At 38.4% G+C, this 22,738-nt stretch overlaps 1 long non-coding RNA gene and 1 pseudogene across 1 annotated transcript; both read right to left on the bottom strand.

The window, feature by feature from the left end:
- Positions 1–911: 911 nt before the first annotated feature.
- On the bottom strand, positions 912–2,498 carry LOC135778391 (uncharacterized). Its single transcript, XR_010544570.2, has 3 exons — positions 1,932–2,498; positions 1,236–1,390; positions 912–1,033 (listed from the first exon to the last, which is right to left on the bottom strand). It is a non-coding gene; the product is annotated as an uncharacterized lncRNA (long non-coding RNA).
- Positions 2,499–19,113: 16,615 nt separating this feature from the next.
- Positions 19,114–19,230, bottom strand: LOC135778416 (5S ribosomal RNA; annotated as a pseudogene).
- Between the last annotated feature and the right edge of the window lie 3,508 nt (positions 19,231–22,738).

Here is a 22,738-nt window from a genome sequence, read left to right as displayed (position 1 = left end):
AACTGACACTAAACTAACAATACTAACATTGAACTTTTCCAACACAAAAACAGATCAAGACTAAAATATACATAAACTTACTGGAACCAACAGGGCAGAAAACAAGCATGGGACAAGGCATAAAACAAGACGAACGTGCACTGGACAACAAACACAAGGACTCTTAAATAGGGAGAAAGTAAATTACATACAGCTGAAAATAATCACGAGTAAGGGATCGGGGAAAAAGTGACGAGACCCGGGAAATGCGTGGTCGAAATAAACCAATACTACAACCACACACTTCCCACATAGAACATATGTACTGTCAGAACCCTGCCATGCTAAACTAGACTAAAATACCAACAGGATCCGGCAGGATTCTGACAGTAGTATTCCCTTACATGGGAATGTTGTGCAGGTAATATATATATAAACAGTATTTTAAATGTATTTTATAGTGAACCTGTGATTGACGGGCTAACTTTTTTCCCGCAGATTGTATCTTGCAGTTCTACACCATAATGAGAACACTGGTCGAGAACAAGCAACAACTGCAACAGGGAAACCAGTCTACAAAGTGGTGTTTCCAAAGTCTAAAAAGGGAGAACCCATTGCAAGGCCATTAAAAACAGAGGCTACAAACAGTATGTTAATAAACATTTTATTGTAAACATTATTACAAATAAATATGAAATAACTAATAAAGTCTTTTTTACAAATGTTTTCCAGATTATGTGGATGACCTAATGAGGCTCGTCTTTGAGGAGGTTATCGTCAACCCAGCACCTTTTGTTGAGGAGCTACAGGCAATTCCTGTTCCTATGCCAATTTCTGCCGAGTTCGAGAGACCCTCAAAGGAGGAAACAATTGCCCGCCATTTCTCCCGGTTCAGTCGAGAGGTGGCCGAAAGCCGACGTAGTGACCAGCCAGATCTGGAAACTCCTGGCGTATCCGGGATACAACACAGGAAGGAATGACCACACGGACATGTCGACCTAAGAAGCCCCAGCACCAGCTAACAAAGCTCCGATATGCCAAATGACGGAATTGCCTATATTACAAAGATAAAACATTCTTAGTATATGGCAAGAATTCGAAATTTCTATTTGTACATAAAAATATATCTGTTTACATATAAAGTTTATTTTATTACAAGTTTGGAGTCATTGAGTGTCATTTAGAGCCAATTAAAGTTGTGGTTATATTCAGATTTTAGATTTAATTAATTCTGCTAATTCTTATTGCAAACTTACTCCTCTCTTGTTCGGCGCCTTAATGGACCATAGTCGCTTCTATATATATTATGAATATTCTGGAGGGTATATGGATTAAGGCAGTTGGCTTCAAAGCCTGGGTGGTCAATCATACATGTTGGAGGCACTGGAATTTGTTGGATTCTTCTTATAACCTAATAATAAAAATAAAAATTAATATCATGACAATTGTACTTAAAGTAAAGTATTATTCATAAAATGTACATTAACTGGTAACCTTACTACATATTAGGTTTTTAAGGTAACACACTGAAAAATTTAATTAATATTCCATTAATGGCAATGCATGTTTATTTATATAGCCATAGATAGAAATAATTTAAGTGTTGTAAATGGAAACTATTTACAGAGAGATAAAGGTAGGTAAAAATCTAAATAAAGATACATATGAAGAGTTTGGTTACAAAAAGACATAACCTTAATGTGAATAAAACTGTAGTTAGTTTGTTTTAATCTAAGCCTTCATAACTAAAAAAAATAATACGGCTAGCAAAATAAAACTCAATAACAAAGATTTGAAAAACTTTATTTAAAAAATATTAACCTTTTGGAACCAAACTCTTCATATATAATACTACATAACATGTTAGATATGGGTGTCACGACGTCACATTGCAATTACTATACATAAAATAAAAGGAAAACTTATAAAATAAGGTTATATTATTATTTTACCTGTCGTACTTCTTGACAGCACAGGTTTTCAGACTCAGTGGGCATTCTGTTACAGTTCCCACACGTGCACCTTAATAAGTAACCAATAATAAACAAATTCAATGAAACGGCACTGCTAGATTATCACGTTGTTTACCACATACAAAGTTTAAACTTACCACAGAGAAACGTCCTGCTCAAGTGGTACGTTTGGTGGAGTTGCCGGTTGAACGTCTTCATCGGTTTCCTCTTCGGATTCAGGCTCAAATTGATATGGCAAAATAGATGCCATGGTATTTTTTACTGTAATAATGTTCTACGAAAAGCTATAAACATCCGAAGATGAGCTATGGGCGTTTCGTTTACAACACGCAGAACATGCGTAACAACCAATAAAAACCGACTATGTTAGTTGACCAATTAGAGCAGAGTAGGCTACCGAAAGGTGGGGTTTGGGGAAACTGAATCTTTTGAACGGCTTCGCGCGAATCGTCTGGGGATCTCTGAGAGTTGAGGTAATTTTAAAATTATATTTTGAGAAAATGACAATGTTTTTTGACCTTGCATGGATTTAAACCAGTTGTCCGGGACTTTTAAACAGTGATAGGAAGCTTAGAATTAGGATCTTACTGGCACTTTAAAGTATACAATTGTTGACGGACATGGATTGCCAATCATAATGTTGAGTAAAAAATAAAACAGAATGAAACTTTTGGAAAACTAAAAAAACAACTGTAAAACTTGCGTAAAATATACCATTGGCTCACAGGTTTGGTTTTTTTAGTCATCATTAAACGTTATGATATTATCTAGATACCATAGAAAGTGCATGCATGATCCAAGACCCTTTTCAAACATGAAATCTACGGCATTTTCTATGATTTCACACACATTAATTTCTCGTTTCTTTACAAGCATAGCAATGCATACATCAATTACAAAGGCCGACATAAGTATGATATTGATGATGTAGAACTCGACCTAAAATATCTCTAGGGCCTTTCTAATAATCACACTGGGCTCCTCTTGGGCCTGGACCAGCGTCTGTACCATGTTATTGAGAGAGCCATCTATACTTTTCACACCATCTGTTTTTCCTTGAGTCTGGTTACACGACCGGCGTTAGCTTCGCAATAGTTTGGAGGCATGCACACATTGGCATCACAGTACATAGTAGATTGGACATCTCGCGCTTGTAGTTCTTTTTAAGCATATCTTTAAAAAGGTCGGTCCCGTACACATACCCCATCTGGCCATTGCGAAGTCGTTTGAATGATCTTTGTGCCATCTTTTTCAAGAATCCGTAGTTTCGTAGACAACTTTGCTTGCTTGTTTGTTTCTGAGTTCAATCGCCTTCTCAGCAACAAAAGGCTCGTGTCCACTGTTTCCGCCGCGTTGCGTTTGATAGTTTGTTTGTGAATTCGGACACCTTGGCAGCATCAAAAGTTTCCACAGTTTCTGCAAAACATAAAACAGACCTCTGGTGTGTACGAATCCGACACGGTTGTTCAAATTGTTCTGTGTTGTGTTAATCCGGGGTTAAGTTTTTGGTAAAGGTTCTGTGTTCAGAAGGAAAACTTCTCATCTATACAGACCTCATTCTTCGCTTCACAACCCCCGCAGCGTTGGTCGTTTGGTCCGCACCACGTGATAACAGCCATTGCACACACACACACACACACACACACACACACACACACACACACACACACACACACACACACACACACACACACACACACACACACACACACACACACACCTCCCAAAGACACGGGCGCATAAACACGAACACACATAAACAGACAGGATGCACACACAGACACAATCACGACTCTGTGCTGCTCTAAAACTAGAAATGCGGACAGAATTGCATTTGTTGTATAATAAACACTTAGAGGTTGGGGTCCACAGTGGATACAAAACCAGAAAATGGGGTCAAAATGTCTTAAACTTTAAAAAGTTTGTTTTTAAAACCATAGATATGTGAGCGCATGTGCTTATTGCTCTATGCAATAATGTGTTTTAATCATTACCTTGTGGTGGTGTCATAATGATACACCTAAAATAAACATTTATATAGTCAGAGCGCATAGAATTACATTTATTGTGTAATAAACACATATTCACAGTTGGGTTTAAGGTGTCGTTAAATAAAAAACAGAAATGAGATAAAATGTTTCTCTTAAAACGACAGATATGTGCACGTATCCGCGTATGTTCTCTATTGTAACCGTCGGAGACCGATCTTTGATGTCATGAACAGAATACTGTTCATGAAAATGTTTCAACATTTATTTAGTTTAAAATAAATAGACTTTAGTCTAAAGATCGACCTCCGGTGGTTTTGGTACAATTCATTGCTTAAATATATACGTACTGAATATTTCATTAAATAAATTTGTAATGTTACAAACTTTTAGATCCTGCAGTGTCTCCCCTAAAATAAACCTTTTAGTTTTTGTCAATGGGGCTGAATTACACTTATTTTACCAACACAGAGTTTTAGAAACAGTACGGTCCGCTGAACACCACCGCTGTTCAGACACACTAGGGCCGCTGGTTGATAACGTATGGTGAGGAGAGACTCATAAAAACTGTCCGTCCAGAAACCGTCCACACAAAACAACAAACTTTTTTTCACATCAATAAATATGACGAGCACTCGCAAGACAAGAAACACACACTGGCATACCATGTTCAAGAAGCCTTTTATTTTGACAATGGCTTATTTCGACATGTGTATCATAAATACACATGTATTTGGATATTAGATGACATTAATGAATTCAACCCAGTAGAGGGGCTGAAATGTCTTAGAAACGTTTAAAAGATTCTTAACGCCATAAGAGCGCATCAGCGTACGTTCTCTGGCAACGGTGGTTCGCGCATTCACATATTTTAATCAGAGACTTGATTAAAGAAATCCCTAAATCTAAAATTAACCCTTATTTTTGTCAGAGCGGACAGAATTACATTATTTACAGTTGGTTTTAAGATGTCATTAATTTAAAACAAAACCCCAGAATATGATATGAAAATGTCTTTAATCGTTTAAAAGTTTCTTAACGGTAGATATGAACACGCATCCGCGTATGTTCTCTATTGTAATTGGCGGCCCCCGGTGGTTTTGGCACAGTTCATTGCTATACCCATACTGAATATTTCATTAAATAATTTGTTACAAGCAAATGCTTTATTTTTGACAAAGTGCCCATATTACACATTACCACAGCGGTTTTAAAAGACACTAGTTTACAATCAGCCCCCTGCTGTGAATTATCTCAAACACCCAGACGCTCACAGAGCAGCTTCTGTTTGAGGCTGATCAGAAAAATATAGCTTATAGTTAAATAGATAATAGCAGATTTAAGTTTAACCAGTTACAACTAAAATATTTTATTCTTGCGTTACTTTAAAGAAGTCTCTTGACAAAACAAACGTATATATCAAGTTTTATTTATAAGATACACGCAGTCAATTCACCTAAAAACTGAAATAATACTTTATTTTTGTCAGAGCAGACACTCTGTATAAGACTCTTTGTATAATATACACATATTCACACATGTTTTTAAGAATCATTTAATTAAAAATAAAACCCCTAAAATGGGATGAACACGTCTTAAAAACATTTAAAAGTTTATTAACGTCAGATATAAGTTCTCTGTCACCATCGGTGCACGTATACACATGTCTTAATCAGAGACTTGGTTAAAGAATCCCCTAAATCTAAAATAAACTCCTATTTTGCCATAGTGGACAGGATTACCTTTATTAAGTTTATTTTAAAATGGCAGATATGAACGCTCACCCGGCGCTTTGTCAAGGCACCGCCGGATCTTTAATACGCGTGAAACTATAGAGAAGGTCATGAAAAGATTCACAGAACTCATGAACCGTTAAAAATTTTATTTAGTTTAGACTATCGTCTAAAGATTGTAGTAATGGCTTAGGTCATTGCTTAAACTATACCGTATACGGAATATTTAATTAAATAACTTGTGATGTTACAACCAAAAGTTTTAATCATAGCCTTGTTCATGATTTGTCTAAATCTAAAATAAACATTTACTTTTTGTCACCGTAATGGTGAATTATTTTACCAACATTGAGTTTTAGAAATCTTTACTCGTTTACAACACACACCCGCTGTGAGACACTCTGGGGTGAGACGCGCACGGGCGAGAAAGGAGGGGGGATGGGTGGGAGAGACGCAGGCGGCAACTGTCAAAACAGAATCTGTCAAACACGAGCTGTCAATAAACATGACAGCATACGCTTGACATAAAACACACACAGGAAAAACAAACCCGCTAAATGACATGTCATAAAACGATTACACACTCGCTGTCTAAAGTAGACAGCTTTTACACCGGTTGATTGATAGTCCCTCCCCCTGTCAAACACGAGCTGTCAGAACACGACCTGTCAGGGGGTGGGGGAGGGGGTCATAAAAGTTTGATGAATGGTGGCCCGTTATAACTACTTCAGTGTAATGGGTTCAGCTAGGGATATGACACAGGCCTTAAGTAAAGGGGTGGGGACAGGATCGAGCTGACAGGTTGAAGAGTTGGACTTAACAATGATGTCGGTGATAGTGGTAGAGTCAATAGCGGCAAATTGGGAGAGCTGTGGGCCCAAGGGTGGAGGAGTAGTTTGTGTGCTAACATGGGTGTTTGTAAATTTGGGTGATTTTGTCATCAAAGAACTGTAAGAAAGCCTGGCATTGTTCAGGGGTTTTAGAGCAGGCAATGACAGGGGGTTTGAGAAGTTTGTCTACAGTCCTAAATAAGGTTTTTGGCCTGGACAGGGAGGAGCTGATGAGTGATGAGTAGTAATTTGAGCGGGCAGTGTTGAGGGCGTCCCTATAGGTCTGGGTATGTTCAGTGTAGAGCAAAGAATGGATTGTAAGGCCAGTTTTTTATAAACCCCTTTGCCTTTAGATGCCTGAGCTCAGGGGTAAACCAGGGACACCTACGGTTTGTTGGTACAAGCCTAGACCTGACAGGGGCTAAGCCATCAATCAGGCTGTTCAGGGAGTCATTGTACATATTAACCAGGTTATCCGGGGATTTGTTCTCATCCAGGGCAGATAACGGTGAGGCCTGTATGGAGGCAGCTAGCATACCTTTCCAGGTATCTTACGGTAATGTTACTAGCTCATCTTTACTGGAACAATCCCAGAACATCTATGGGAGATTTTTGCGTTCACACACATGCCTGTCTGCCAATTTTACGGATATTTTCTGGGAACAAAGTACTGTGTGAATGAGGTTATACTTTACTCGATTACACGAAAACCGATGCAAGCACTTACACAGTTTGGAGGTAAAGCAAGTGGGTGACTGTTACCTTAAGATAACTCTAACAATAAAATGCATAATTTTCAAGACATTTGCATTTATTCCTCCTATAGCACTATTTATATAATAAATGTATAACTGACGATGCAAAGAAGAATTAATATTGTTTATAATGCACAGCCAGACACATTCAGGAATGCAGCAACATATAAGACCAGGGGCTCTATTTTAACGATCTGAAACGCAAGTGCGAAGCGCAACGCGCAAGTGAGTTTGTGGGCGGATCTTGGGCGCTGTTGCTATTTTCCCGGCGTGAGAAATAACTCTTGCGCCGGGCGCAAATCAATAAGGGGTTGGTTTGAAGTAGGTTCATTATTCATAGGTGTGGTTTGGGCGTAACGTCAAATAAACCAATCAGAACGCTAGCCAACATTCCCTTTAAACGCAAGGGCGCAAGTTCCGTGGCGGGTTGGTATTATTATGACGGATTTACCAGGCGCACGCCAGGAGCGGTTCACAGCCGAGGAGACCGACGTCCTTGTACGGGGGAATCCCACGCTTGCCAGCATAAATCGGGCACGCCGTGTAACGGGAGGTGGATCTGCCTCAGGACTTGACGCCAGCAGAGGACATCGCTGCGTCCGCTGAAAGGGTTTGGGGGCTTTGAAATCGGACCCAAGAAACGCAAGCAAGGTCCAACCCCAAAGTACTCTTACAAATCAAGTTCATATACATTAAGGTTTCTTATGAAAACATTTTAACTATTATTTACATAAAATAAACGTAATACAGCCACACAACAAAGTTATGAAAATATTTTAATCGTTATTTGCATGAGAATAAATAAAAACTATCACCACAATGCTCACCACTATGATTCCCCTTATCTCGTGTATTAATATTTTTAAGTGTAACAATTTATGATTTGCAAAAATAACTGTTGCATCTGTGTAGATTAGATAAGCAAAGTGTATGCGTGTTGTGCACGTTATACATTATGGTCAAGCATGCGCCCTTAAAATAGCATAATGAACCACGCGCAACGCGCCACTGACTTTAGACTAGTTTTTTTGGTTAGTAGCGCAATTGTTTTTTGAAACTGCAAAATAGCATAAGAGATGGTTTGCGCCGCAACACGCCTCCTTTTTGCGCTGAACCGCCCAGGGAGCGCAAGTTCATTCCCTAGTTTGCTGACGTGCATCTGTGGAGGGAAAAACCCCGCTGTGCGCCGGCGCAAAATACGAATGATACATGCGTCACTGACAAAGTCAATTGCGCTGGGTGCAAGATAGGGCCCCAGATGTTTTATGTGCTTACATAAAGTACTGTATGCCTTGTGGACCTTTTTGATTGTCTATCCAATATACACGATTGTTCATGTTTGCCATAGGCACCTAAATTTAAATATAAAAATGTGATCGTATGATTAATTAAAATTTTTGGATGTTTCAATTTAGGTGATCCTAAAGCAACAAAAAGGAACCTTGGACAGGAAGAAGTGGTGTCCAGATGTTTAAAAGGCGGTGTTGACATGTTCGGGACAGGAAACAAAGGCAACAAAGAGGAACCTCTAAGGTTTAAAGGTGCTGTTTGCAGAGACGAGTGTAGGAAACAAAGACAGAAGACCTGACGAGAATGTTTTATGATTACAGGTTTTTTTGTTATGTACATGCACATTATTATTTACAATATATTTCTAAGATACATAAATATGTGACCTTGTATTTGAAATCCAGGCTACTGTCTTAACATCTAATGACATCTAAAGTTTGATTTCACTGATTACCATTCACTTCAGTCTTTGGCATGACCAGTCGATATTGAAGATGTCAAGATTATATTTTTACAGAATGTTTTCTGTATTGTGTAGGATGATTTTATGTAGAAAACAGAAAAACATAGAAATTCTTTAATGGGTTTTCACAGGCCATGTCCCATTTGTACAACATATGTGAATTATCTTGAGGCTAAAACTTCTGAAATCCAAATTGTAATATTTTATCATTTCAAATGCAGCCACCTTTTGCCTAAAATTTGAAATAATGTCCATGTATTATGGGCTTGAATCACTTTATTTAGTAATCACTTTATTTTATAATTTTGTCCAAGTTATTTGAAAAAAAAAACAATTCAATTTTAGTTTTATATTGGAATACATTTATATGTTGGCACTATATTTTTGTCCACAAACGTAATTACATTTTTTTCTTTACCTTAAGGTAAACCATTTTGAACAGTAAGAAATATTTTGGTTAAGTGTTTTAAAACGTTTAAACAGTAGTAGTATAGCAGTGTATTTTATATTTTATGTGTGACACATCTAAGTTACTCTGTTACTGATTTATCCAATTTGTTTATGTGTTATATTTGTCAAATGAATAAATTTGCAACGGGTATTGAGAGTGGTGTACTTGTTTTTAGTTATTAGTGCACAGAAGCACATTATTCTGGATAAGTGTCAATGAATAAGGGTTTAAATTAATAAATAAATGCCCGGTAAAGCCCGCGAAAAACGCTGAAATTCCATCGTTTAAACATCGGCCCGAGGGCATTTGCGACGAGATGCTGACATCTAGACGACATCTTCCCAATGAGCAAACGCTCCCTGAGCGACATCTTGCCAATGGAACTTTGGACAACGTCGGCCAGATGTATGTGTGCTGTCTGGGGAGTTTTGTAGTGTAATCCAGGCAAAAATAAGTCAGTTTACATTACTTGTGGGAACCTAAATGTTGTTAAACAGTGTAATTCACAACAAAGTTGTGTCGTGTATTTCAAGACACAATGTCCACATCAGGTGTGTCGAACTGCAAGCATGCAAAATTTGTTAAATAAACCATTATGGTACAGTTGTTTTGATTAAAGGGTGCTGGTTTGCATGGGACGTATCAGCGGATGCTTGTGTTCACTTGGAGGGGTGTAAATAAAGCTGAATTGAAGCTGAAACTGCAGAAATGTGTATTCAAATGGGGGCTGCACGCTTTTATCTCTTAAGTTTAATTTGTCGGATAAGGTTAGGTTTGTTGCCAGGATTAGGTTTGTTGCTGTGCGATGAACACGAAGGGAAGATATTTTGAGGAACATTCATAACCAAACCGTTCGTGAGCCCCATTCACGTCTGTAGTATTCTTTTTCCCTATACTGTGGAAGTGAATGGGGCTCATGAACGGTTTGGTTACAAACATTCCTCAAAATATCTTCCTTCGTGTTCATCAGAACAAAGAGATTTATGCAGGTTTGTGACAACATGAGAGTGAGCAAATGATGACAGACTTTTCATTTTTAGGTGAATTATCCCTTTAAACGTTGTTAAACGGTGCATTTCACACTAAAGCTGTGGTCGCGCAATCTAGACAAAATAAAACAAGTTATTAAACCGTTTAATTCACAACAGAGTTTTGTAGTGTAATCCAGGCAAAAATAAGTCCGTTTACATTACTTGTGGGAACTTAAATGTTGTTAAACAGTGTAATTCACAACAAAGTTGTGTCGTGTATTTCAAGACACGATGTCCACATCAGGTGTGTCAAACTGCAAGCATGCTCTCCTCACTGAACCAATGACCAGCCTGCCTGTATTAACCATAACCAAGATGCCGGATTCACACAAGGAGCTTTAACAACCTTGTTACTGAACAAAGTAACAACCAGCTACAACCTTGGTCCAATTCTCAGCTACTGCAATGTTTCAGTAAATCACAGATTTTAGAATGGCTGTTGAAGCTGTCTGTGTGATAAACCAAATTTGGGCAGATTCTAAAAGCATCAACTCAATGTTTGTGCCTTGCCTGGCAGCAAGTCCTCTGTGGCGCTCCCTGCCACCTGTAAGTCGTGGTTATTCTTGGTTATGACAGCCAATTAATTTCCCTGCTGAAACCAAGATTTGCAAGCAAAGGCCAATCAGGGTTCCCGGCTGAAACCAAGATTTGCAAGCGACGGCCAATCAGCGTACCCGGCTGAAACCAAGATTTGCAAGCAATGGCCAATCAGCGCTCCTGGCTGAAACCAAGATTTGCAAGCAAGGGCCAATCAGCGCTCCTGCCTGAAACCAAGATTCGCATGCAATGACCAGTCAGCGCTCGTATCGCTATCATGAACCTGTCTGCTAGTAACAACCAATAATTGACCAATCAACGTCAAGAGCCCCCCAGAGCTTGCGAATTACGGTCGGAGAAACATCTTCAGGTAAGTCACTTTTTATCAACAAAAATAAAGCAGCAAATATTTTAAATTGTTTTAAACGAAAAACCTCTAGCACAGACTAGCTTTGTAATTTAGGTAATTAATACAAACTAATAATTAAATGTCAATTGTTATTATATATTATGTATATATGTGTGTGTTGTTGCAATCGTTATAACGTTACTGTAATTAAACTTATATGTTTTATAGATTTACCGAGCAATCAAAACAAAGTATAACGTTACAGTTTACTACATCTTTACTACAACTTCGTACACAGTAAGTTACATGCTTCTATTTTTAGTACAGTAGCAAATATTTTTAATTGTTTTAAACGAAACACCTGTACCGTTAGCCAGGCTAACATTAGCTTTGTAATTAAGGTCACTAATACAAACTTTTAATTTAACAGCAATTGTTATTTATTCTGTTGTTGTAACTGTTATACTGTAAGTTTATTTGTATGTTTTATCAATTCACAGAGCAATAAAGTATAACTGTAAGTTACTACAGCTTTACTACAGCTTTGTACACAGTAAGTTACATGCTACTATTTTTAGAACCTTTAAGTGTATTTTGATGCTAAACTTAGTTGTTTTAGCTAAATCAATTGTAAATGCATGATTTAAGGTTAAATGCTTTACTTGTAACATTATTAGAGCTTACTCTGGAATATAATGCTGATATGTTAGTCAACATTTTAAATCTGTTGGAAAAATATACATATATATTTATATACATAGAATAATATAAAATCAACACTGTAAAGTGATCATGAGTAAATATGTGCAATTTCTGCGTTATTAATGTGATTTTTTTGTCAAAACATGAAATATAAACAGTCAGAGTCAATATGTTTGTTATCAGTCATCAAAATAATATCAATCTGCACTAGTTTTCTATTTTAGATGAGGGACTGTTATGAATGTTATGGAAGTGACAAAAAGACACACGTTTTTGAGAGAAAACATTTGTAGGATTTCAGTGAATTATTTTGCACAAACCAGAAGCCAAAAACAGAACAAATGGAGAAGGGATGACTCTTTTTTAAGAACAAAAACATTGCATTTAAATGTAATTTCCATGTGTGCATTAAAGAGGAATATGTACTGTTATGGATGTGACAATTCTGAAATGGTTTTTATATGATTATGAAAAAACATACTTAAAATGCTTTAAAATCTTTAAGAAAGAGACCTCCACGGGTATAAAAACCACCAAATTTTGACAACTAAGCTATAAATGCAGTGAAAATCTTTGGTAAAAAATGTTCATGGTAAGGTTAGCATTTGTAAGGAATTGCCCATATAGTAATGTAATTTACACAGCTGGATTACCAAATGTGTTTTCTGTTTCTCTGTAATATTTATATCTTCATTTTTTAATTCAGATGGAGCCTCGCTTCAGGAGACGGGCTGATGGCAGCCTGAAACTTTCGGACACACTGGAAGCAGCAAAGGTGAAGGAAGCCAACAAAGGAAAGCCTTAAGGTCTTTACACACCGGGACGTTTTTCGTGCGGGTTTATCGTCGACGTTTAACGTCTCGTGACTCAAGAACGAGCGCCAATGTGAGTGCGCACACCCACGCGAAAAGCGCGAGGCGCAAATGCGTCATTTTCAGAAAAACGCGTGGGACACGTTTTTTTGGTTTGACGCGGCGCGTTAAAAGTTGGCCGACCAATGAGATTGGCGCTTTTGTTCACGTGCCTGGCGCTGCTGAAGTTCCAGTAAAACACGACTTGGTGGCGCTCAAGCACAAAATGGTCTTGCGGAGCACGTGGAACAGGTAAACACACAAGGAAGCATCGAGGCTGTGGAGGTTTATGAAGGTGTCGGAGTTCCTCACAACATCGACTGAATTTCGAAGGTAACGTGATATATATAAGAACATAACAATACATAGCTGTGTGGGCTATATGATTAGATTAGATTCAACTTTATTGTCATTACACAAGTACAAGGCAACAAAATGCAGTTTAACGTTAGGTCTAACCAGAAGTGCAAAAGCAGTATAAAAAGTGCAGGATATCAGTATTTGCATAGGTGCAGGATTATGTAATACGATGGAACAATTTACTGTGGGTGGTACTATGAACATAATATACAGAAATTTACAAATGGATATGTACATAATAAATTAAACTATACAGAACAGGAGTGAAATTAATATTTAGGTAGTGCATGAATGAATTTGGATTGTAACTAGTCAGTTAAGAGTGCAATGGCATAAGTTATTGTGCAGTGAATAGTTATTCTAATATTCATTACATAGTACAGGGGTGTAAACGATGCAATTCAAGTAGTCCAGCAGTGCAAATGAACAGGGAGTATGAAATAGACAGTCCAGTAGTGTATTGAACGGACCAGTAGTGCAAATTTACATTATAACTGTGCAAGTAATAAAAATGATTATTGGTGCATTACATTACGATATGTAATGCACTGACATTGAACAGTGATTAACTTCATACCATGCATGTTCCCTGTACACCGTGTGATATCACGTTTTGTTGTTTGCGCCATAATACTTTGTGTGTAACTGGAACCTGTTGTACACAAACGTGGACAATTACACTGCTTCATGTTCAAAGAAAAATATTTGGTTATTATATTCATTGCTTCTTCCTAACCCCAAAATAACTGGAAGAAATCTAAAATGCAAGACAAACCAAAGGTCGGGTTTTAGGAGGTTAATTTGTGTTCTGTGTATAGGTAACCTAGTTTGTTTAGTCAGATGAAATACCATGAATCTAAATTACATTTGTAATCAAATATTGACCTCATGGATATCGTGGCATGACCCTCAGTGTGAAAGATTGATTCTGATGAAAACTACATTTATCTTTACAGTGTTCACAGCAATATTTCTGCTAAAAATGATGTGAGCAAAAGTGAGGAGGCCCCAGAAAGCACGTCTTCAGGATCATCCAGCACCAGCCGTGACAAGGTCCAATCTAAACAAAAGAAAACAGTCCGAGACAAACCTCTGAAGAAGTACCTCTTATTAAAAGATGCTAAAGGGAAAAAATTGAAAGCAGTGCACAGAACAAAGAGGAGCACAGAAGGAGCGCTCTGCCAGTTTTTGGTCACACCTATAGATGTTTATTATATATCATTTTATTTAGTTTTTTTTTAATGTTTATACATTCAAGAAATACAGTTGAACATGTACATTTCATACATATGTTTATTTGCACTACAGTTCACTTAGACTTCTATCATTGTCACTTTTTTGCTCTACAGCTCTGCCAGTTCTTGTTCACACAAATTAATGTTTATTATATACCATTTTACTTATGTATTTTAAGTGATTATACATTTAAGAAATTCATTTGAAAATGTCTAATTTCTAAATGTTGATTTGCACTACCGTTCAGTTGCACTAAAGTCATTGTGACTTTTCTGGACCAACATTTCTGACTCCTGTTTTATTTGATTTTACTGTCATGTCTCTGATTGTTATTGCAAACTGCAGTTCATTCACAAAAATAAATGTTTGATTAAAAAACGAATTGTAAATAACGTGCCATTTTGACACTATGCATATATTTGTACATCAGTATTGTTGACCTCTTATTGTAATAACTACATACCTACTTCTTTTACAAGCACTTTCTCTTGTTAACAATTTTCTCACATTTCCTCCCAAATGTATTGTATTTTGTGATTTGGCTAAAGATTAGTTAAAAATACACACATCGGATCACCCATTACCTTATATTTTGTGAAAGAGCTTTAATTTTGATATAACGTGTTCTATCAAAATAGTTAATTTTATGTGGAGAGTGCTGATAATAGAATCGAATTATTTGATCAAATAGATTTGATTTAACAATGTATTTAAGTTCACGGAGATATTGTTTGTACAAAGAAAATATATATATATATATATATATATATATATATATATATATATATATATATATATATATATATTATAAACACACCGTTTTCAAAATGGCAATTATAATGACTATAACACGAATGCACAGTTTGCTTTTATCTGAGAATATCATGATTCACATGATCATACTGTCAAGTAGCTGATGGTGAGTCCTGATGGTGAGTTGAAGTAGTCTTTGTATAGTTGATGCTGTTAGAAATCGAGCTGCTACTAGTAATATCCATGTTTTGTTAAAAGCAAGCATATGACTTGTTATTGACTAGCGTGTGGCTTTCTTCTTCTGTGTGACAAGTGAGTGTCAGAACAGAAGCATAAAGTTTCGCTGCGCCCCCTTGTGTACCGGCATAAATCTGTTTTGTATTAAGCGCCATCTAACGCCCAGGGGTGAATTTGCACCTCACTCGGCTCAGCGCCAGTAAAAATCGTCTGGGTGTGAAAGCAAAAAAACGTCACGTTAAACGCCAACGATAAACGCGCACGAAAAACGTCCCGGTGTGTCAGAAGCTTTACACAAGACCCCTGTCCCCGGAGGCTGTGCTGGACAAGGCCAAGAAAAGTCAGCACCATGGAGATCCAGCTAACAGAAAGCACTTGCTGGGTTTCTTTGAAATCCAGTTTGGTATCTTTCGTGGGCAAACATTCAGGTGGGTGGCAAAAAATGCACTAGGGTATGCTGCTTACCTGGTTGCATCTATGAAGAGTTCCCAACTTGGTTGGGAAGTTGCCTGACCAAAGAACCCTGACCAAGACCATAAAAAGGATGGTTTCCCCCATCAAAACCACACCTTCTAAGCAAACACTTATGTGTAAAATAGTTGGTTTGTTTTTAGTATTTGTTGCTGTTCAGGAGTCATGTTTAATTGTCCTGTGTTTTGTTTTGTAGCTTTGGCCCAGGCACGTGCACGCCCCTCTGCCACCCTCACCCACCCAACTGTGTCTATTGAGGGAGCCACAGGGCCCACAGCCACCCTCACCTACCCGACTGTGTCCATTGAAGCCGCCGCAGGGCCCTCAGCTACCCTAACCCACCCCTCTGTGTCTACAGAGAGAGATGACAGCACACTGCTGGCAGAGGCAACTATGTTTGAGGAGGCACATGTGGCATGTACGTTTATACTTATTTAAAACATACAAAATATTCAAGTTTCCTTTACAGGCATAATAAAGTAAAGTAAAACAATGGGTGGGTTGCACCAACTAAGATTAGGCCCAAACATTAAATCTTGTTTAAAAATAAACAGGGTTACATTTAAATTGTCTTTTTGATCCAGGTTTAAATGTTACATTAAACCTAGATTATCTGTTGCTCCAGTACTTTAAACTTTGTTTTCAATCTCAGTTAGGGATTAACTTTAAATGTGCATAGTAGGTTTACATTTTTTTTTTACAATTAAATGTGTGGATAAATGATCAGAAACAGACACTGCGAGCGTGGTGGTGCTATTCAAAGATGCGTTTCTTAAAATGTCTCAACAGAGTAAATTTAGCGGCACATTAAGATATTTTATTGGCTTTGAATTATCAAGTCCGGGATACAGTACATACATAGACTTTTTTTTAAATACACAGGATAGAGGTCGATCACTCAAAAAGTATATTAATAGCACAGAGAATGAACAGACACGGCGGCATGACAAATGCGCTGGCTTGTTTCCTGCCACATTGCTCCGTTAATCAATACAATAGACTGTTTTAATAGATTGTCAAATGTTATTATTTTGAATCAACCCTTTAGATTTCCGATTCATGTAGGTAGTGATTTATAATACAAAAATTACTTTTCCTTTGCCTGCATAAACTGTTTATTTTCTTTTGAATAATAACGTCAACATTGTTGCTGTTTAATTACAGCAAATTCATCGTGCCGGACAAAATAAATCACAGATGAAGGGTGTAGTTAAGGTTTTAATCTAAGATTTGTTAATCTGTGTTTAAATTGAAGTAGTGCAACACAAGTCAAATTAAAATTAAACTAAGATCAACAAACCCTGGATTAGCTCTAAACTGTTTTTCAAACTCTAGGTTTAATTTAAGCCTTGTTGGTGCAACAATGTGAATTAGTGTTTATGTTTTTTCCAGCACAACGAGTCTGTCTTCCTAACACAGTCTCACCCCATTTCGTCAATATTTGACGACACTTGACCATTCGTCATATGTTGACGTGAAGGGTATACCTTTCGCGTCATTTTTTGACGAACTGGGGACTTCAATACTATTATGTCCGTTGCATTCTCTTTCCTATTTTATTACCATTTGCGCGTCGGTTTAGGGTTAGATTACGCAAAATTAAACAGTGTACGCAAAATTAAACAGTGTACGCGAAATTAAACAGTTGTCACCTGGCGTTGGGGTTAGAAACAGTTGTCACCTGGCGTTGGGGTTAGAGTTAGGTTTGGGTAGGGATGTCATTATGTAAATCTAACCCTAAACCGACGCGCAAATGGTAATAAAATAGGAAAGAGAATGCAACGGACGTAATAGTATTGAAGTCCCCAGTTCGTCAAAAAATGACGCGAAAGGTATACCCTTCACGTCAACATATGACGAATGGTCAAGTGTCGTCAAATATTGACGAAATGGGGTGAGACTGGGTTGGTCTTCCAGCTGGCTGGATACACACCCTGCTTGAAGTGGACCAAAGGTGGATTTCCAAGGCCCTGTTCAGATGGATGACATTCTAACATCAAAACTTGCATGTGACTTTCAGGTAGTTTCATGCGTCAACAAGGTCTGGGAAACAGCAGCAGCCAGATCCAGCGCAAGCTGCAGGAGCGTCATGCTGAGGTCTGGTTGCAAAAAACAGTCCAATATCTTACAGATTGCAAGGGGATTGCCAGTGCTGTCACATCAAGCCTGATACTGCCTGTGTCATTTGAACCGCTTCCTACAATGCCTTCTGTCCCTAAGCACCGGTGGCTGATGCAGGTCTATGCCCAGGATGTCCTGCAACGGCTGGATGAGATCAAGGCCGCTTTAACATCACAATATGGTCGGATCTTAAAAATGGATTCTACAAAAAAAGTGGCCAGAAAACTAGCAGGACCCAGCTATGGCACCGCTGCCTCGGCAACCAATGTTGGAAATGAGCATGGACAGGTGATCATGTCTGTGCTTACAGCAAGTGAGGGTTTTGGTCTTGGGCCAATGATTGAAGGCCTTATTAGGAGATACAGAGTGGCTGGGGTAGCTCCTCCCGAGGTACTGTATGTCGACCGAGACTGCTGTGGCAACACTCTTCTGAGGAGGATGTTTGAAGAGTGGGAGCAAATGAAAATCCGGTTGGATATATGGCACTTTATGCAGAGATTTTCTGTGGGTTGCACCACCGACTCTCACCCGTTATATGCCACATTTATGAGTCACCTCAGCCACTGTATTTTCATATAATAATTATTAATAATAATTAGTTACATTTATATAGCGCTTTACATATGAATGGGGGAATCTCCTCAACCACCACCAATGTGCAGCATCCACCTGGATGATGCGACGGCAGCCATATTGCGCCAGAACGCCCACCACACACCAGCTTATTAGTGGAGAGGAGACCGAGTGATATAGCCAATTAGTATGAGGGATGATTAGTAGGCCAATGGGCAAGTTTGGCCAGGATGCCGGGGCACACCCCTACTCTTTTTCGAAGGACATCCTGGGATTTTTAATGACCACAGAGAGTCAGGACCTCGGTTTAACGTCTCATCCGAAGGACGGTGCTTTTTTTGACAGTATAGTGTCCCCATCACTATACTGGGGCATTAGGACCCACACAGACCACAGGGTGAGCACCCCCTGCTGGTCTCACTAACACCTCTACCAGCAGCAACCTGGTTTTCCCAGGTGGTCTCCCATCCAAGTACTAACCAGGCTCAACCCTGCTTAGCTTCAGTGGGCAAGCTGTCTTGGGCTACAGGGTGATATGGCTGCTGCTTTAATCATGTGGGACCAGGACGACCTGACGGCCCTGAAGATGGCAAAGCGTGCAGAGCTAGAAGCTGACTGGAGACCATCATCTGAAGCTGATGTACTGCGCCGTATCAGCCGTAGCGAGCTAGCCCTACATTGCAGGAGAACCACTCGTGAGACCAAGGAGACCCTGACGATGATTGAGAGCCTCATTCAGGCCTTTGAAGGAGATGCTGATCGTGACACTCTAGGAGTCCCACTAATAAACTCAGCCCGGATGAGTGAGATCATAAAGTCCCAGCGAAAGCATGTGGCCTATATCCAGGATCCTCAAGGTGTGCAGCTCTACATGCAGACGGGCACTTTTATGAAGGGAGGGCACCGTCTGCCAACTTACCGCTGTGCCAGAGGTTCTACTTCGCTTAAGTCTTTTCACCTGCACCTCAACAGATTCATCCCAGGTAAGTAATTTTAGTCACAGAATTTTTTTAATAAGATTTTACTTAATTATATATTGAAATAATTATGAGAATAGCAAGAACAGTTATTTATGTATTTATATGATTTTTTTTAATGTACAGGCACGCTGGCAAGTGACACCTTTTTTCAGGCATATCTTTTGGATGGACTTGCAAGGTGGAATGAGGGCTGTGGCAGCAACAACTGATGAGCAGCAGCCACCGTCTTCTCCGTCATGCTGCCAATATTCTTGCAGAGGAGGTCATGGGCATGAAAATCAGCCCTTATGTTGGGCCGAGAAAGTACACTGGTAAATAACTGTTTGTTGTTTTTGGTGACAATTACACACACACACACACGCACACACACGCACGCACGCGCACGCACGCACACAGTGTTATAATAAAGAGTAATAATATAATATTCTGGTATATTATCTAATTGTCATTGTTTTAATATTTTAAAGGTGAACTTATCGGAGTAGAATATCTTTACCAGCAAACTGGTAAAGTTCTGCAGGACTACAGATTGGCCATTGTAGAGTCTGAGACCACTGAGGTTGCTATAGAGGTGGAGGAAGCTTATGATGAACTTGAGGAGTTTCAAGGCATCACTGTCCCCACCTTTGACACAGAGCGGATACCTTCTGCTGCTTCACAAGCATCAGTGTCTGCAGCATCATCTTCAACCCCTCCGGCAACCAGACCCAAGTCATCATTTGTGTCCCCTACATCACCAGTGAGATCTCCTGTCACCATCTCTACGTCATCACTGTCTGTGGTCCCTCCAATACCAGTCACATCTTCTGTTTCCAGCTCACTGCACACTCAGCCAGCACTATCTCCTGGCGCACATAGCTGTGAGTTTCACCAAAGTATTTTTATTGAGAGTTGTTTGTTGTCACACTAACTCTAAATGAATATTTGTCATATTGAAAGATAAATACAAATGTAAACTAAATATTTACCTTTTTCATGTAGCCCCAGGCAGAGCCATAGAAAAACAGAGTTGTGCCACCGGAAGTCCAGAAGCTCGCCCGTCACGTGATTCACGGAGATTTCAGTTAGTTCCTAGAAGCCCATAGTGAGCCATTGAAATACATTTAGTTAGAGGCAAAGAGCTGTGATTTTTCTTAATTTATAGTCAAGAAACGTATTTTTTTTACAATATTTATATATCACATCAAAATGTGAAGGGAGTATTGTTATGTAGTTATATAAACAATGTTTTTTGACAAATTAAATTCACCAATATAGGAAGATTTGTATGGTCATCTGCTGGTATGTCCCTTGTTAACATGTTTTACGCTGCCTTTAGTAACTTTAAAGCTTTAAAATGCATCACACTGTGTACTAATGTAAGTTTATGCCTGTTAATAATATACAAAGTGAATGTGCTGTGTATGTAACTCATACTGGTTTAATTAATTAATATACAAAGCACAACATAAAAAAAGACTTACAAAGCACTTTGTTTAATTTATTATAAATTATAATAATATTTCTGGCTTAGTGTAGTTTTCTTTTTGTTGTTAATATCGTTGTAATTAGTTGTAATAATCTGATGGGAAATAACATCATCATCACTTTAAATGATTACTAATCTCTTAACTATGCAAGTATACATTTGACAAGTTATTAATAAATTAATTTATTTTATTTATTAACCAGCAAAACCACAGTGTCAAAAACACTCCACCCATACGTTTGATGCATCAATATGCACTTTATACCAGCATCACTTTATTTAATAGCCTCTCTAATTACACAATATTTACAATAATGGATGAATCTGCATTAAGAAAACAAAATTTACCATTAAAAGGCTGTTTGTGGTTTGTTGTGTGTTGCTAAAGTTATTCACAGCTTGTCCTAGCCTACCAATATAGTTTTCTAGTCTATTGAGTAAGATTGTGTGATCTATTGTGTCAAAGGCTACACTAAGGTCCAGTAATATAAGAATTGAGATTTCACCACGATCGGATGTTAATAGGAGGTCATTTGTAACTCTAAGCAACGCTGTCTCTGTGCTATGGTGGGGCCTGAATCCTGATTGGAACTTTTCATATGTACTATTATTTGTCAAGAATGTGCGTAACTGGCTTGCCACTACCTTTTCTAATATTTTTGAAAGAAAAGGGAGATTTCAGATTGGTCTAAAGTTATTAAGCTCTCCTTGATCAAGCTGTGGTTTTTTAATCAGCGGTTTAATAACTGCTAGTTTGAAAGCTGTTGGAACGTATCCTATTTCTAGCGATGAGTTAAAGATATTTAGAACCGGGGTTGACACTACAGGGAATACCTCTTTAAGTAGTTTTGTGGGAACGGGGTCTAATATACAGGACGATGATTTGGATGATGTGACTAGTTTAGAGAGCTCTTCTATTGTAGTAGGTTTAAATGAATCAAGATGTTCGTATGGTAGTCTAGTGTTAATTGAACTAATGGGTAGAGTGGTGGCTGCCTGGGTAGCTACGATGTTTCCCTAATAGCCGAAATTTTGTTAGAAAAGATGTTCATGAAGTCGTTACTATTGTGTTGAAGTTTACTATTGGTTTCTGTTTGTTCTTTGTTTCTAGTCAGTTTCGCAACTGTGCTAAAGAGGAAACGAGGGCTATTATGATTCTCATTTATAAGCTTGCTAAGATATGTAGATCTGGCGGTTTTAATAGCCTGTCTGTAGTGTTTAACACTCTCTTTCCATGCTGCACGCCATACTTCTAACTTTGTGCTTCTATATTTTCTTTCCATTTTTCTAGCTGCCTTTTTAAGGGCTGCGGTGTGATGGTCATACCATGGAGCTGGCGGTTTTTCTTCGAATCTCTTTTTTCGAATGGGAGCAACGGCATCCAATGTGTTAGAACAGACATTGTTTAGGTTTTCTATTACAATATCTAGATCGTCACAGTTATCTGCTACATGTTTCATTTGGGACAGGTCTGGAAGAGTGCTAATAAAGCTATCTTTAGTGGTGGAAATTATTGTTCTGGCTAGTCGGTAGCATGTTGTGGATTCAGTGATCCTATCTAGAAGTACTGAAGTTTCTGATCTCCCATCGAGCGCCTCCCCAGGTGG

The sequence above is a fragment of the Paramisgurnus dabryanus genome, chromosome 17, assembly GCF_030506205.2.
Source record: "Paramisgurnus dabryanus chromosome 17, PD_genome_1.1, whole genome shotgun sequence".
NCBI lineage: Eukaryota > Metazoa > Chordata > Actinopteri > Cypriniformes > Cobitidae > Paramisgurnus > Paramisgurnus dabryanus.
The sequence above is the reverse complement of the archived record's forward strand: the minus strand, read 5'-3'. Positions and strand labels throughout refer to the sequence as shown.